Source organism: Thermobia domestica, unplaced genomic scaffold (assembly GCF_964235325.1).
Source record: "Thermobia domestica unplaced genomic scaffold, izTheDome1.hap1.1 HAP1_SCAFFOLD_99, whole genome shotgun sequence".
NCBI classification, from domain to species: domain Eukaryota; kingdom Metazoa; phylum Arthropoda; class Insecta; order Zygentoma; family Lepismatidae; genus Thermobia; species Thermobia domestica.
In genome coordinates, this window is record NW_027655887.1 from 263,015 (window position 1) to 281,678 (window position 18,664).

The window sequence follows — 18,664 nt, forward strand, 5'->3', positions numbered from 1 at the left end:
TTGGAATGCAGATAAATCCTGTTCACTTCCCACTGTAACAGTGTGCTATCTGCCAACATGAAACCTCGAGTGTATTCTTCCTCTGCAATACTCATGTTATCAGCTCGCCTGCTGGCCACGCATTCTTGTGTGGAGGGGTGGTCGCAATTCAGTGAGGACTCAGTATAGTTACTACAAATACCGTATTACAATTTTCTTGTTAGTCATCCAAGCTGATTGGATCAAATTTGGCAGGTAGATATTACTAGATATGAAATAAGCGAATACATTTTTTTCAGCAAAAATAAATAAATAAGTAAACAAATAAATAAATAAGTGAAAGCTACCGCCCAAAAATTTGAATTTCGATACAAAGAGCGCATGAAGAAGTAGACTGAAGCAAATGAAATTGCGGAGATGTAGTAGACTTAAAATAAAGGACTAGTGTGTGTTTCTTATTTTCCTTCACAAAACGGTTGGGTGGGGCAGAGGTTAATCCCAACTTATGACCACGGAATGTCAAAATGTGTAACGAAGGAAGTTCGGAAGTACCTGAAGTACATGGACTCTATTGTTCCGCATAAAATAAGACTTTTTTTTTTGAAAAATTGGGGACAAAAGCCCAAGGGTAAACTGTGGCAACTAACTCCACACCGACAGATGGAGAGGATGGAAGAATGTAAACTTACAGATATATAATACACGTAAAAGGCAAATGTTTGGAGCAGTTATTTCCGAAAGGACCCTCATAACATCGAGACATGTGAAAGCGATCAAAAAACGTGATGCCAGGACAGAAGTACCACAAGAACATGCACGATGTGAAAGCAATTGAAAATACAGACACTAGAAAAATTACAAGCATATGTATTTATTATTTTGAACGGAAGAACAGTACTTGTGGACATGAGCTCCCGGGAATTGTGGCAGCGCCAAAAGACAAAACACCACGATACAGATAAGTAATGTACTTAGAAGCAACTAATATGTCGCTTCCCTGTAGGACCTTTGAAAGGAGAATGTACAAGCACGAAACAATATCAGCATTGCAAAGGAGTAAAGTCGATCCTCTGCTCATGATCTGGAGTACCTTTATGTATTATGTTCCCGTGTTGTTGATAACACATGGATGACACATGACTTGTATGTAACTCACGTTGCATCACGGATATATCAATATATGTAAACTGCATGCGACATAGAACGCTCAAGAGGTGCTGAGCAGGAGAGAACGCTCAGCATACTGGTGTCGTCACTGATGTCATGCAACTAGCAACGAATTGTGATTATTTATACAGGGTGTGGGAGTTGCTGCTTAATTTTCTGTCAATTTACCGCAGTCGCACGACGATTCTGAATCACTATCTCGGCAGACCTGTCACGGAGGATATTCTTCCGACCACACTCTTTCTCTCTGCCTATGTGGTTTTGCAGAGAGTTTCGTCGACCGTCATCACCTTGGACGCTGTCCCTCTCAACACACCTAACCCACTTTTACTTTTGTCACGCTCTAACACATTACCTATCCCCCAACAATGTTTGCCCTTTTTGGAAATCAAAGAAGTAGCCCATTTTACACTACCCGTCTCCTCAGTTCACTGCATACTGCTGTTCTACTACTTCTCACGAAGTATGGAATTTATCTTTTTTTTTCAACAATCACCCCCGCATCCTCTACTGCCCAATAATAACTATTGTGCCGGTTAACAAACTCCCCCAAGATGAAACACAACTTCATCTGACTACAAGATATTACCGAAAAGATTGGACCACTGACCACTCTTCATACCAAACAAGCATCATCTCCCCATACTCCAACCGATGATCACAGTCCTCTGGCTATGATTCCTAGCAATCCTGTAGTTTACATGGACGAAAATTCAACTCGGATTGTATGTCGGATTAAACCACTTTCGCGAGATGGTCTTTGTGATTTCTGAGGATCTCGAGTGAACATTTCCTAAATCGCTTGCATATTTCCTCCATCCATCCGCGATCGCGTCTCCTAATATTTGCTACAGAACTTGTGTTCATTAGCTTCGAATGGTAATTTCTTATAGTCTTTGCATCTGCCGAGCCACGAGGTCCTTTCATACACGCCATCTTTGAACTTGTACCATAGACTGCCATACTTAGTAGCGGCATCCCAGCTGATCCCACTCACGCAAGGTTAGACGCTGCGCCATGGTCCATCACTGGTAATGTCAATGACAGAAGTAAGTTATCATGTAATAAATTATATCACTGTAAGGAATAAAATGCTTTTTGTTTCATGAAAATTGGTTACATATTAAAACAGTTATAAACCATTTTCAATAGGCAGTTACTTCCTGCCCACCCTGTACAGTTTATATTATATTCGTGATCGTGAGATCAAAACTAGGTCAATGTGGTTAGAACATCAGCAAAGTGGTACATTACATAGTTGCGAACAGGATAAGCCTGGTAGTTGAAAGTAATGCACCCTGGCCGAGACGATACGTACCTTGGACGCAGCTATCGCGCATAACAATGATATTGGACAAATACGAAGAAAAAGCACAAAGCCAATGACTGAACAGAAAAGAAAGATTACGAACACACAGTGATGGGCGATGTCAAGCGAGACGCGCGGTGCACGAATGATGCGCTGTGGACTATCGATGATCAGTAATGTACACACATGCGCAAAAAAAAAAAAAAAAAAAAAACGCGTTTTTCCTTATGTTTATGGGTAAAATTAAGTTATTAGTATGTGGAGATAATAGAAAGCTATCCATCTAAGGAGATATTTCCAAAAAAAATATAATAAAATAATAAAAAATATAAGCAACAAACAAAATTACGCTCGGTTTTGTGTATACTGGCAATCATGCTTTCGAGGGATTTTTGCAGTAGAGAGCACGATTGCGAAGGGAAATTGACAATAGCCGGTGAACGAGCTGGCGGGAGGAACTGGAAAGTGGAGTAAAATATTGAATTTATTGGTTTAAACATAGTGTCTAGATTGTTTGCCAAATATAAATTAGTTTCTGTAACCAAGCAAGATGTCGTACGAAAATATAGATTTAAACAGGAAAACTTTTATCTCAAGGTTCGAAGCGATACGCACCATAGTTATGAGCATTATTTGTTAAGAAAAAGAGAGCGAACAAAATGTAGTCTCCGTGGCTAGGTGAGTAGAGTGGCGGACTAGTAATTCTTATACTATTTTGACACCAGAACTAACTTATATAACTTATTGATAGTATAACTTGGAAATAACTTATTGATAGTATTCTTTAATCGACGTATTTATTCAGGATTAGAGTACTATTGGCAACATCGGTGGTTTTCAGTTTATGCTGTTGTATAGCTCCTCTCATCCTCTTTTTTTGTTTTTGGAAAAAGAGCAATTTTGTCTCCAATAAAGTGTGAAAGATATATACAGACACAGACATCTTAATACCAAACGTAATTTATAGTGATGAAATGGACAAGTTTACCGTTATTAAAAAAAGAGAGCTATAGCAAATTCTTGGACTTTGTTTTTTCTTTAGCTTTTCAGCATGTTAAAAGATATATTTTCTTTATGAGACTATACTTTATAAGGCAAGATGTGCGATCATACCCACAAATTTAGCTAGGGAATGAAAGATGATTTTTATACAAATATTTTACACGTTTAGTTGCGTGAATAACCAACATACCATGGTCTCCCTTATCCGACCTTCGTTTATTCCACACAACGTATTATCCGACATATCATTGCAGGTAAAAAAAAAAAAAAAAAAAAAAAGCATCTATCGGCAAGGAGAACTGCAAGTTGTTGTTTTAGAATGTTTCTTGATGCTCTGGACTCTGGATCGCCTAGCACGTCCGTCTACACCATGACTCATATGTCTATCATTCAGTACAGGCACGTACCCAGGTGTTCTTTTCAGAGGAGGCCCAACAGGAATCCTCGTAAGCACGCAATTCTAATGTTTTAAAAATATCAATAAAATATCAATAATAATTCTTTGGGTTAAAATTAAAAAGAAACTTTAATGCATAACTCCTTATAACAATTGATTGGTAGTCATGAAAATATTTTTTTTTTCTTTTTAGCGGGCAGGCTTGCTCGGTTTAGTGCGTCTTTGGGAACACGCTTGGATGCAGTGGTGATGTTCTTCCGGGTTCATAAATCCACCGCGCTTTCTTCCTCGTAGCTTAAAAACTGGGTTTTGTATAGATAAATGAATGGTTGATGATGCAAAACGCCAGGGACGTAGTCAAGGGGTGAGTTCTGGTGACCGGACTCAAGGGCGCCCATCAGTGGGGACAAGGTGGGGCGCTGCCCCCCTAGAAGAAATTGTATTTGGGAATATCGAAAACCCAATAGAATTTTTACATTAGTTACAGCAAAATTTGAAACTATATTTGAAATGTCGCTTATACTTGCCCCCCTTTGAAACCACAACATGGGCGCCCTTGCCCGGACCCCCAAATTCCTTCCAACTATTTTAACCTATGGAGGTGACTATGCATAATACATTAAAATCGATATGAATTTAATAGAAACACCTTGAAAACAGTGCAACATAATGGATTAACAGGCGTTGAACCACCTTTGCCCTTAGAATAGATCTAATGCGATGTAAAATGGAGTGTTGAAGATCGTAAATGGTAACAAGTAAAATATCACACCACCTCGCTTACAGTGCATCCCTACGTTCTTTGAGAGATGATGTAGACGGAAATCTGCACCGGATTCGTGTATCCTAAACAGATGTTCAGACCATGCATCAACAGTTTGAGCTATGTGAACAACAATATCTAGACCATAGGATACACATGGTCCTATAGAATGTTGACATAATTACGGACAGTGACGTCACCAATAAGTGTCAGTACGGAATCCTCTGAAAACCTCGATATTGTAACCCCATAGTATCACAGAGTCGTTTCACCTTTGGGCAGAGAGTACAGGTCATACTTTTCTTGGACATCCGCCACATATAAACACTACGCGTGCTTTGAAATACGGTGAATGATGACTCATTACACCATATCACACGTTTTCAGTCATCAGAAGTCCATGTTGCATGTTCGGGGCGCTATTGACGTTTTGGTAAGCCGCTATGGCCCTTTATCATTGGTTTCGCCCATCAACCCGACTCCGTATTTCCATGTCCATGTAACTCGCAGCAGACTATGATTGTAAAGACAAGTTTTGGGAGGTGCTGCTAGAGTTCTTCAGTCTCTTATACTCCAGTCGCGTGATAATTTAGAGCGATAATCCGCTTTAATGCTCTGACGGACCTGTCACTGAAAGGTTTCTTCGAACTCCATTCCTCCTAGCCGATGTGGTTTTGTTGTGTTTGTAGCTCTTTGACACTGTCCTTCGCTACACATCCAACATACTTGCCACCTTTGTCTCGGGCGGATTACATAACCGACCGCAACAATACCTTTCGAAATCACAGAGGTTGCCTACTACCACTGTCTGCTTAGATCACTGAACACTGCGGTTTTACTGCTTCTCTGGTAGTACTGAGTGTGGTCTAGCACATTGCGACCAACTGATCGCTACCTATCCGTTGGCAACCAGACATTTGGCGTGTTTCCATTAAATTGATAACGGTATGTAGGTGTAATGTTCAACGTTATTTTAAAATCTTGAAGACCAACATACATCGCTTAGTGAAGGTGTATAAAATTTGTCAACGAAGATCCAAGTAAACGTTCCCGGCAGAAAATAGCAGCAGGCATTTCCTGATTACTTAACCATCTAAATGAATGTTTTCACTTAGAACCATCTCGTCGATTCGTGTTGTCTAGGACTAAAATAAATTGGGGGTCAATAATAAAGATGAGACTTACATATCAAACATAAAGAGATTTTCTTTGTTCGAACTGTGATTTTTTACAAATCCATGATGGGATACTACATTATGAGTACAATTTTCGAAATTAATAGTATATAATTGTAAAAATAGCTTACAAAACGATGGTATATCGCAAAATATTTTGAACCTAAAAAAATAAATTACAAATAATAAACGTGTTACTTTTCCTGCAGAGTCTAAGTCTTGAATGAGAAGGAGTGTCTCGAGAGTAGTGCTTGGACCGATTGTCTCACTTTTCCTATCTTCCCGTGGGGCAACCATGATTTGACTTGATCCTAAACGGATTATTCAGAAGTCAAAGTCGGAAGATGTTCCCCATTTTTCCAAAACACCCTTGACCGATTACAATCGGCCTCACTTGTGAGGGAAGAAGCTAATGAACAAGCAAACTAATAAATGAATCTAAAGCCTTATAAAAGAAATTTTCAAAATTTACATCTTGCAAAATCAATTGTTGGTATTCCAGAACTTTAAATTCACCTATATTCATGATTTACTTCTATCGTAGTTTTGATATGAGAACAATATGCCTGAAACTGTAACACAGGTTATTAATACATTTGTTTGCTTTAGTCAGACTTTGGAGTTTTACTTAATAATCAAACAATTTGGATATGTGATTTCAGAGTTTTAGAGATTTCCTTAAATGTTTCATTTCTACAGCAGTTTGCAACTAATACCATTAACGTATCTCTTTCGATATTTCCATAGGTAATGGCTTGGTCACTCCCAGTATATTTCAAACAATCAACTATTTACGGAGTCTTACTCCATTAATCCGAACTACATTTAATATCCAACAACTCTGCATTTTCCCTTAAATCTGCAAACTCTCTATTAGGTTAAAACTGAGCATTTTCTATTTTCTTCCTTTCTTGTTAAAACAAGTTTTCTTTAGACGATCTAGAAAAGATGACTCTAGATTACATTATATTGCATAGGGCATTTTATGTAGCATATCATTTGACAGTTGGACACTTTCTCTCTGTATATTGATTAAGTCCTACACTTACATGAGAAGTAACAAATTCTTTTTAATTCGTGGAATTGGGCCAAAGCACTAGGTCCAGAGAGTTTTTAATTTAATATTATTATTATTATTATTTTATTGACAGGTTTTCCTGAGTATTAAACAATATTTCACAAAAAGCTGGTATTTTTAAACAAATATGTTCGATATCAAGTTTTTATAAAGTAGTCCCTCTCTCCTATAAATAATTTCAGAGGGCCCGCGGTGGCTCACTGATAAAGCGTTCACCTTTGGTGCATGGGATCCTTGGTTCGATCCCAACTCGCACCAACTGAACTTTGTGGTGGACAAACACCATGTGCATGGGTTTTCTCCCACTTTCTTCATTCCACCATTTCATTTATTTCTCATCATAACCGTCTCCTTTAGCCTAGCCAGTATAACCGTGGGTCGTAACAGTTGCAGAAAGTATGTCATTTCGAATAAAATAAACTACTCTATAAAATTCTGAGTATTATTATTTTTATATATAAAATTCTCGCAAACCTTATTTCTAAATCGAAGGGTAAGAAGACTAAATTCCCTCTCTTATTATTGTAGAATCATTTCAATTGACGCAGTTAAAATAGTTGGGAAAAATTAGAAAGCCATACCCTATATTCCAATGTGCCACAACCGGTATAACACGCCACACTGGCGTGCCCAGCAAAATGAACAGTGTGACGCAAACTTTTACCTATTATTTACAAGAATATTTGTCGAATTTATTTTATTTATTATTATCAGCGATTTTTCCACGGATCAGTTGTCTGTATACAGTTAAGCAAACAAGTATCACATTGAGGGAATGAGTGTAATTATTTACTTTAATAGTAATAGAAAGGTATATTTTCTTGTATTTTCTACCGGGAATAACTGCATCCGGTCTAGAAAGCTGGGACTAGCAACAAAGGAACCCGATGTGCCGACCACATACCACCCCAAAGTCGTGAGTGCCACAAGTCCTTTTCTACGTCTTGGCACCCTAAGGGTTGTTGCCTTCAAAGAGAGAGAGAGAGAGAGAAATAACTTAAGTCCATTGCACTTACATACTTGAATAAATAAATTATGTAAATAACTGTTTCGTTTTCTGTTTATTATTATTATTATTATTATTATAAATTTCTTTGGAAGTTGACTGCCATATGTATGCACACGGCTCTTCCGTGCAGCGCCTCGTATATGATTTTCCATACACAAACAATATATTCCAAGTTTGTTGTGTTCGTTCTATCGGTGTGTTTGTAATTAGATGCATATGGCGTAGAAGTCAAAATTTAATGTCCACGCCACGTATATGCAAAACCATAGACAAAGAAATTTATGGCGCTAAAATAAAGGGCAAAAATAAAGAATTACTGGCGGATTGTTGCCCGTAGTGCACATGTGATAACGGTTAACAGTTTTAAATTTAGACAAACAGGGCCTTATGCAGAGTCGTTTTGAAGCGCTATTAGTGCTATACTAAAGAGTTCGACTAACATAAGTCTCCTGCAGTAGTCAGTGTTTTAATATGATGCTAATCATACGTCGAAACGACTCTGCATAAGGCGGAGAGAGTTTTAATTAAGCACGAATTTAACTTATAGTGCTGAAGGCTCAGAAGTTCGCTAGGATCGTTATAATATCGAACCCTGTGAAATGCACTCCAAACCTGTCCGCAAGCCCTTTGCAATGTTCAACAAATATTGTGTTCTAATGTCCATTTCAATGCAAACCTGTATACGAACTTCAATTCTCGCCCTCAAACAAAGGTGTAGACAATTCATGATTTGGAGTATTAAACTCTCTCACCCACTGTATTCTCCTAACATGTTTCCCAGCGATTACAACATTTTTTTGGTATCTCAATCACTTCCTAGTAGGATAGCTTTACCTAGAGACCACTGATTAACCTGGTATTGTATGTTTCACTTTTTTACCATTGGAGTTGACAGTCATCGGTTGGACATTTCACTCGCAGAATATCTAATATTAACAACGATTCTTCGATAACTTCGTAATATTGTATTATTTCTTTGTACTATTGATTAGCTTGGTTAGGGTTGTTTAAACACTTTTTTCTTTGCACCGACGTATCACCTATACCTTAACGTCGGATAAAAATGCACTAGCTCTCAGCGGGAATCAAATCCAGAACCAATGCACTTGACCATTTGGCCACAAGACACATTTAAAAAGAAGTTTCGATTTTGTTTGGAAAATTGTGATTAGGTGTAACATCTAAAATATATATTTAAGAATGGAGCGGATGAAACGCACTGAATGTTCTCGCTTGAATTTCTTAAACTGACGTGTTAGGATGCAGATATTGCTGAAACATTTATTTGGCAAATGCAAATAAAATAATGTGTTTTGTAAAACTTTGTTCGAAGCAACTTACGTCCAAAAATAAAGTACGCATTAGTTAGAAATAACTTATGCCATATATTAAAATTAAGGAAATAATTGTATGTGAATTATGAGCAAAAGCGTCTGACGCGGGAGGGTCCCACAAGTTGTCGCTAAAATCTGATTGCCGAATAGCACATCTGATAGAGCATCAAGAGAAATGAACATGAGCAAAATTTAAGGTGCTATGGAGCAGAAGGATAGGAGCTAGGGGGCTTCAAAATTTGAATATCCAAAGAATTATATCATGGAATTATGCACGTTTAAAGTATATATCTTGAAAACTGTTGAGGCAATCAAAACAAATGTTGCACAATACAATGAGAACAAAATACCCTATCGAAAACCATAAACAGTGTTGCCATAGGTGAAGCAGATTGCCAACTCAGCATAAAAATGTTATAAATAGCACCATATACAAGTGTGCACAGATTTAAAATGCACTATTATCACTAAACACAACAGTAAAGTGTGGAGGTACAGTATTGCACGCTATTGGAGCTACATGTGCTGAAAATTGTAACAATATGTCTACAAAACGAATAGGTCTACACGGACACGTAAGGTGATAATTTGTAATCCCCAAAATTTAATGAGTTACGTTTAATGTGTTCTCACGCTAGAAAAAAAAAAGCTTATGCCTGTTTTCTATATCATTTTAATATCAGTTTTTCACGCTTATGATTATCGCTCATATTCATGCTATCTTCTGGAAACATTCGTGTTCCGCATACATAGATTTGTATAATTTAGTTTCGTTCAACGAAAACATTCTTTATTCCTTACCCAGACTTCTGATTGCATTTCTTGCACTTGCGGATATGAAAAAAGAGAGAGAAAGTCAATATTCTAAAGAGAATAAACACAAGCACACACACACACACAAATGATAATTTGACATTAGCTCTTTCCTTTCTTACTCTTTTTCATGACAACAAGCTATTCTACTTCATTCGATGTAACGTCATGTCGATGTAACAAGGGGTAAGACTGGAAAGACTGTGAAGGTCGCGTATGTTCTTTTTCCTGTTCCTGACTCCAAAGTGAGTTGTCTGTTGTTCAAGAACGGGCAGGGGAGGTGTAACATACAAGACCATAACAATCGCTGTTTCTAATAGTACACGTATTCTAATCCAGAATAAATACGTCGATTAAAGAATACTATCAATAAGTTATTTCCTTATTATATTTTTTCGGTTCTTATTAACATCAAAATTATACACCTCCTATAATGTTTTGAAAAAACAAGATGGGATGGGATCCGATCTGGTTTCAAAATCGTATAAGTAGAGATGCAAAAAAGCCGGCTTTTTTGAATCGATGTTTTTTTTCACATAAAAAGCCGGCTTTTTTTGGGAAAAAAACGAGAATTTTGGAAATTTTGGCTTTTTTCATTTTCATGATTTTTCTATCTAAATAGCTTTCTTATAGTATACTCTATAGTTAGATAAGAATTCCATGACCTAAATGCGATATTTCGCTCTGAAATTCACCATCAAGATGGATGGAGCACATGTTTTACGAATTAAACCTAACATGAAGAATGTAGTATTTGAGGACAATTTTAGAGGCTATTTAACTTTATTTTAACTTTGAGTTATCGACATCTTTTTTCTTCTCTAGATCATTTTAGTTTGTCATCCGTGTTTCATTTCTAAGAGCTTAGTACTCTAGCTTCTAGCGCAAAAGTTAAAATTGCCCGTTTTTCTATTTATCCGTCAAAGCGTACGTTTTTTCAATATATCCGTCAAACCGTACTTCCACATTTCTATTATACTGTAGCTGTGAAGTGATTTAGCAATAATTTTCCGGACACAACCTTGAATACCAATTTATACAAATAATCAGTAGCGGATTTAGAAAAGTACTTTAGGAGGGGTTTTTCTGATTTTTTCGTTTTCTAAAAAGTCCTAATTTTATTTGGGAGGTGCTTGATGTTTATGAGTACAGGATAACTAATATTTCGTTTCGTTTATATGTTTAGCAATAATCTTCCGGATACAACCTTAAAGATCATTTTATACTGAGAATCAGTGGCGGACTTAGAAAACTATTTTGGGAAGGGTTTTTCTTACTAATGTTTAGTTTTTCTAAACATTCGTAATTTTTATTTGACGGGAGCTTAAAGTTTATGAGTAAAGGCATAACTAATAGATATTTCGTTTGTTGCAGACATTCCGTAACTTTGGGGAACAGGCTTCAGTCCAAAAGACCGCCCCCCTAACCTTCGCAAAACCGTCACTGTTGGTAATTAGTAATAATAACGATTTAAAAACAATAAGAAAGGAAGTCGGCCAACTCACAGTACATACACTATTTCTACATTCACAGATGGAATGAAGAAAAGCTCTGTCAGAATGGTCGAATGCTGGTTGAATCCCGGACTTCCCGATAGAAGCGCAAAAGCTAATCACTCAGTCATGTTTGTTGTGCAGTTGTATTTAGCTTAACTTAAAATATATTCCGTAGTCCTTTTTTTTTTTGGGGGGGGGGGGGTGAGTTCCGTAATATGTTGAATCCCTTTTGTTAAAAATTCAGAAAACTTGAGGATTGGGTAAACCGTGATGGTGGTTATATAAAACTTAACTGTAGAATTTCAAGAATATACAGAACCCAAATCTCTAGATGTGCAGCCTTTAAGTGTATCATATAGGCTAAATCTAAGTATTTCTCTTATGTTTTATTTTAATTTTATTTTGATTCAAAAAGAGGGTATGGAATATTTTGAAGTAAAAATACTATATACAATTTTGCTAGTTATTTGTGTATTTTTTTAAAAAGAAGTGTTTACTTTTAGGATTGGCTGGTTTACACCAACTTTTTTTTAATAACTGGTTTAAACCAAAAAATAAAAACGAACGAAAAATGCGAATCGTGTGAACTTCATGGTGACGTTTCCAGATATCAAACCACCTGCAACAGTTTTATTTCCCTTTCACCTTTTAATCAAGGTGTCCCATGTTCAATTCTCGATCGAACCACAACCCTTCTTTCATGCGTAAACCAAGTAGCAGTTCGGATGTCAGTTTAAGCGAAAGTCTTCTCCTTGATAACCTCGGTATTTCGTAAGGATGTTAAGCCTAAACATACGAAACGAAACCAAATTGTATATTTCTGCATGCCTAAATGCATGTTGTTTTATAAAGAAGCCAAGATTGCTTAAATATATTGATATAAATTGGTAAAATTTATCGATTGGCTACGTAGCTTTCAACATTAGCTTGGATTAGACTTTCAATGATATCTACGTACCAAAGATGGCTATTTTCCACTGGGCTCGCGCTCACCTGTCTCAGCTGGGCTCGCGCTCACTTCTCTGAACTGGGCTCGCGCTCATTTCTCTTAACTGGGCTCGCGATCACTTCTGTTAACTGAACTCGAGCTCGCACTCACTTCTCTCGATTGGGTTCGCGCTCACTTATTTCATTGTGGCTCGGGCTCGCGCTCAATTATTGAGCCCTACCCCGGTTGAGCGTGAGTGCCGAGCTCACGAGCGTTGGGCTCGCGAGTTTGGACACCTATGCTACGTACTAAATTTGTAATTTAATACCTCAGTTTTAGCGTACTGATTATGATACGTTGACCTTTAAATTTTACATGCAAAGCAATACCAGGATTTTCCAGTTATAGTCTTACATTTTAAGTAATGACGGGATTTTCCCGATGGCTAGGGCGGGAGCTTCTCAATTTAAGAAATTTACTGACCGGACTTCTTTAAGCTAATGGGAGTTCTTCAGGCATAAACCCCGCTGTTGCATAATAACACCAAGGCGAAACAAACTTATTTCTGTGAATATGTAATATAAATACATAAAGCAAAAAATCTAAATCAAAAAAGCCTGGTTTAAACATCCCTCAAGACACGGGTTTTTGGCGTTTTCAAAAACAACCATGGTTCTTACCAACTCTGCTTAGGTATACAGGAGGTTAAAAAATTCTTATTATATACATTGGTTAATCCTTGGGAATTCATAATGTAAATATGTTGAAGAAAAATTGTTTGAAATATCTTTTCGAAATTCATAGTTTATTTTCGAGGTTTTATATTATTATCACCATCAACCACTAATTAAATGACTTTTTGTGTTATAGAGAAGCGAAACAATCTGCTTTATCAATTTAAAGCAGAATTCTGAAAAAAAAAAACAAAATTTCCTAAGCAAAACGAAGCAGAAAAAAACCGAGTTTTTTCCCAAAAAAGCCGGTTTTTTTCCGAGCCCTTGCATCTCTACGTATAAGAATTACTAGTCCGCCACTTCACCTAACAACGGAAACTACATTTTGTTTCCTTTCTTTTTCTTAACAAATAATGCTCATAACTATGGTGTGTATCGCTTTGAACCTTAAAATAAAAGTTTTCCTGTTTAATTCTATATTTTCGTACGACATCTAGGTTATAGAAGCTAATTTATATTTGGCAGATAATCTAGACACTAGGTTTAAACCAACAAATTCAATATTTTACTCCACTTTCCAGTTCTTTTCGCTAGCTCGTTCACTGCCTATTGTCAATTTCCCTTTGCAATCGTGCTCTGCTACTGCAAATCCCTCGAAAGCATGATTACCAGTATACACAAAACCGAGAGTAATTTTGTTTGTTGCTTATATTTTTATTATTTTATTATATTTTTTGGAATATCTCCTTCGATGGATAGCTTTCTATTATCTCTACATACTAATAACTGAATTTTACTCATAAACGTAAGGAAAATGGAATCAATGTGAAAAATCGTGAGTTACAGTATACGCGCATTTTTTTTTTTTTTTTTTCGCATGTGGGTATATGTCGTTCACAATACGAGTGACCTGATAGCCAACCACAACATACGTACACTCATGTCCAAAATTATTGTCGCATATCTATACTGTCTTCTTGTAAGAATATAACTTGATAATGATTTTGCAGGGTAGTTTTAATACTGGTACTATGTGTATAATCGGGAAATGTACATTTGTGGTAAATTTCATAGGAAAATAATTATAAATACAAAAATTATAATGAGTGAAATAAAATGTTTCTAAATGGACAAGAAAATTTTATTTTCGTTTTATTGTTCTTATTTACTGCTCTTTTGACATGAAATTTTCCAAATACATGTCTTTGTCGGTTATACACATACTAACATTATAAGAAATACCGGGCGAATTCGTTATCAAATTATATTCCTACAACAACATATTTATAGACATGCGACAATAATTTTGGACATGAATGTACCTACAGCAGCATGGTACACATTGTACTTACCTCGACCGGAATCATAGTAGATGTTCCCCATGGCTGTCACTGCACGAAGCACGCTCCTACGTCGCATTAACACTAGAAGCACGAAGCAGTCATTTTGACTGTTTCATGAAATTTAATTTCGTATCACTTCTGTAATGTTTTCGCTAAGGCCATGAAATTACTTGACTTTTAATATTTTTGTGCCCACTTGTTGATAGTACTAATAATTAGTTTCTGTCCCTTTTTACAGAGGCGCTAGTGTCAGTTATACCTAGAACACGAAGCAGTCACTTTGACTGCCTTACAGAGTATGGAAAATTAGTGTTTCTGTTTGTGATTTACAGATGACAGCACTAAACACTTCTTGTTTCTAGACAAAAGAAAAATTGAAACCTTAACTGATTATAATTTGAGAGAGAAAAATTAAGAGAACTTATTCTTTTATTACCTATATTGTGAAACAATAATTTCATAGTATTTTTTCATTGTCTTACAATACAGGACCTATCTTGCAGTGTTTTATGGACGACTATAAACGACAGGTACATGCAGCTAATATCTGCATGTTAGTGTGTATATGTAGTTGATTGAGATGAACCGTGTACATGTGACATTTTACGGTGAGACTTCAAGAAATACTTCGAGTATTACGTGATATCTTAGAAGATGAGTGAAGAAAATAATGACAATTTGTAGGATTCGAGTGAAGGGAATGAAAGCTGAAGCGGCTCTGAACCTGAAGAAATCATTTTACATTCAAGTGATGAAGATGATGACAGTGATGGAGAAGACAACACCAGTAGTTGTGACAGTTTTGTTGCTCCAAATGGAACAATGTGGACAAAACTGTATTTGGAACAAGGTGATGTTGGCCGTACATATGAACAGAATATTGTCGCGAAGTTCTAGGACCGACAAGCAGCGAGTGTCTGATGACTAATGTAGTAGTGCTTTTCGTCTAGTATTTGATGAATCAATGATGAGGCATATCCTAAAGTGCACCATTGCTGAGGCACATAGACAATTGAAGTCAACATGGACTTGAACTCTTTCAGAAGTACAATTTTATCCGAGGTGCTACTGGTGATTCAGCAATACCCATTAGGAGGAAAGAACAACCAGGCTACCACTTTATAGGAAACAGTGAGAAGGGATAGGTTCTGTGAAATAAAACGATACTTGAGATTTGTTGAAACGGCAACAAGATCAGGAAGACAAATTCGCACTCGCCTCGGAACTATGGGATGTGTTTATTGAGAACTGCATAAAATGTTACGAAGCACATGACAACGTGACCGTTGACGAGCAACTCTATACTACGAAAGTCAGATGTCGATTTCTGCAATATACGCTAAATAAACCCGTTAAATTTGGTATCAAATTCTGTTTACTTCCGACGTACAATCAAAATATGTCTTCAATGGCTTTCCATATCTCTGCAAGAGTTTGGATCGTCCTGCTGGGACACAGTTAGATGAATTTGTAGTATCTAGTTATATAAATCCTTTTACTAAAAAGGAATAAATGTGACATGTGATAACTTCACAACATGGAAACTAGCTGAATCTCTTAGGGCTAAATGTATTAGTTTCGTTGGGACAATAAAACAACGACTTGTGTCACTGTTATGTTTATCGCGATCAGAGTGGTAATACATTAACTGCCTACAAGAGAAATAAAAGTGTTTGTGTGTTGAGTTCCTGGCATAAGCCAGTGTCCGTCTCAGCGACACCAAAGAGAAAACCTGAAACTATAACGTATTACAATCAGACGAAATTTGGTGTAGAAATCGTGGATCAAATGTTGAAGAAACACACAGTGAGATGTGTGTGTAGACGGTGGCCAATGTACGTTTTTTGTTTTTCAACGTGGTTGATTTTTCATGTTTGAATTCCTGGATAATATAAAGAGAATCTATGGAAAGAAAATCAGTAGGCAACAATATCTCCAACGCTTGACCGATGAGTTGACGGTCAATGCCACTGACGACACTGACAGTGTATCTGAAGATCAGAAAATTCCTTCCACAAGCAAATTTTAAAAAATGTCAAGTACGATTGTGTAAAAACAACCAAACAGCTGACATACTTTTCAAATGTCGAAAGTATGTTTGCGGAAAGTGTACTGCAGAGATCCAGAAGCAAGTTATCTGTGCCAATGGTAAGTGATTTTGTAATGATCTCCTTCTAATAAGAGTATTCGAATGATATAATAGAAAATTGTATTTTACAATAAACATTTTATATCTAAGAGTTGACAGAAAAGTACATAATATCTGCTTATTTCCATTATTTTAAAAATATTGATATTAAACTTATTTTATTCATAAATAGATTTTAATGTTACATATTGATATGCTTAAAGTTTATAAATAAAAATAATAAAATGAATTACATGCTTTGTAGACTTACATGTAGATGTGTCTAAAGGAGAATGTCAATAAAAATAGTTATCCTGTTTCACCATTATTTTCTATTTTAGTCATAAACGGAAAGCAGTCAATTGGACCGATTCGTTCTTCAAGGGGGTTCAAAATTTCAGTGCTTCTAGTGTTAATGACTGACGTACCCTGTCGCACATTTCGGGCTGAGTCCGCAAATTGTTACAGGTAGCATGGATACGTTGCTTGAGAGTATGTACACTCATGTCCAAAATGATCGTCGCGTATCTATAACTGTCTTCTTGTAAGAATATACTTTGATAATGATTTTGCAGAGTATTTTTAATACTGATACTATATGTGTAATAGGAAAATGTATATTTGTGGTAAATTTCATAGGAAAATAATTATAAATACGAAAATTAAAGTGAGTTAAAATAATGTTGCTAAATGGACAAGCAAGTTTTATTTTCGTTTTATTGTTCTTATTTACTGCTCTTTTGACATGAAATTTTCCACATACATGTCTTTGCCTATTATACACATACTAACATTATAAGAAATATCGATGAATTCGCTATCAAATTATATTCCTACAACAACATATTTATAGACATGCGACAATAATTTTGAACATGAGTGTACATCAAAACAGGCTCAGCGTATACGACACTCTTAAGATAACCCCACAAGTAAAACAAGGAGATTTAGGTCCGGTGACCCTGACAGGCCATGCAACAGGGCCATACTGACTGATCCACTTGCGGTGGAAGGTATTGTTCAGATACGCACGAATGGGACCAAAGAGGTGTGTGTGTGGGGGGGGGGGATCCATTGTGCATCAGCCACATGATTCGAAATGCCAATGATACACCATCGAGCAAAGGGCCACTGTATCTTGCGGGAACTGGAGATTAGAGGTCTGCACGGGCCGGAATTTTTAATCAGCGCCCAGCCTGGCCCGTAAATTTATAATGTGAGGCCCGACCCGAGTCCGAAATATATTTTAGCATTTAAACCCGAGCTCGTGTGATAATCAAATGAGCCCGAAATAAGAACCCCCACCGGGAATCGAACCCGGGACCACTCGCACAGAAAGCATGAGCGTTAGCGACTACGCTACGCGGGGATGTGAGTGTTGTGGAAGTTGATAATGCCATATCGCCCAAAGGCAGCCTCATCAGTGGAGAGGATTAATGATAGAAACCCCAATATGGTTGTAACCTGTTGGTGCAACCAGCAACAGAACGCTTCCTGTGGGGGAAAATCGGCTGCCTGGAGACCATGCACAAGTTGCACGTGATAGGGATATACGGTATTCTCGTGTAGAATTCGCAAGACAGTACTTTGGCCAATTGCATGCACACTGGCTAGCTGCCTAGAGCTCACACCGGGGTTTTCCGCAAAATCTTCTAACATACGAGCGTCCATCTCAGGTGTCCGAACCGTGCATACCAGGATTCCCGTCTCACGTAGACGACGATACATTGCACTGAATTTTCGTTGATTAGGTTGCTGTCGTCGCGGGTATGTTGCCTGGTACAATATGCCTGCCTCTCGAGCACTTCCCTTTGCTTTGCCACATGCAAATAGCATATCGGCTTGTTCCTCATACAAATAACGGACTATTCTTACTGCACTGACACCACACTTACAGTCCGGAGCTTTATTACACATTTTAACCACTTTAATTGCCTCCCTCGCAGATTACCTACACCGCTTTCTGGTTCTGCCGTCCCATAACACACTGTTTTACTACCTGACTCGAAGTAATTAGTTTTCGTTCAGAAGACATTGTTTTTCTGAACAAGTGTTGCCCTTAGGTTCTT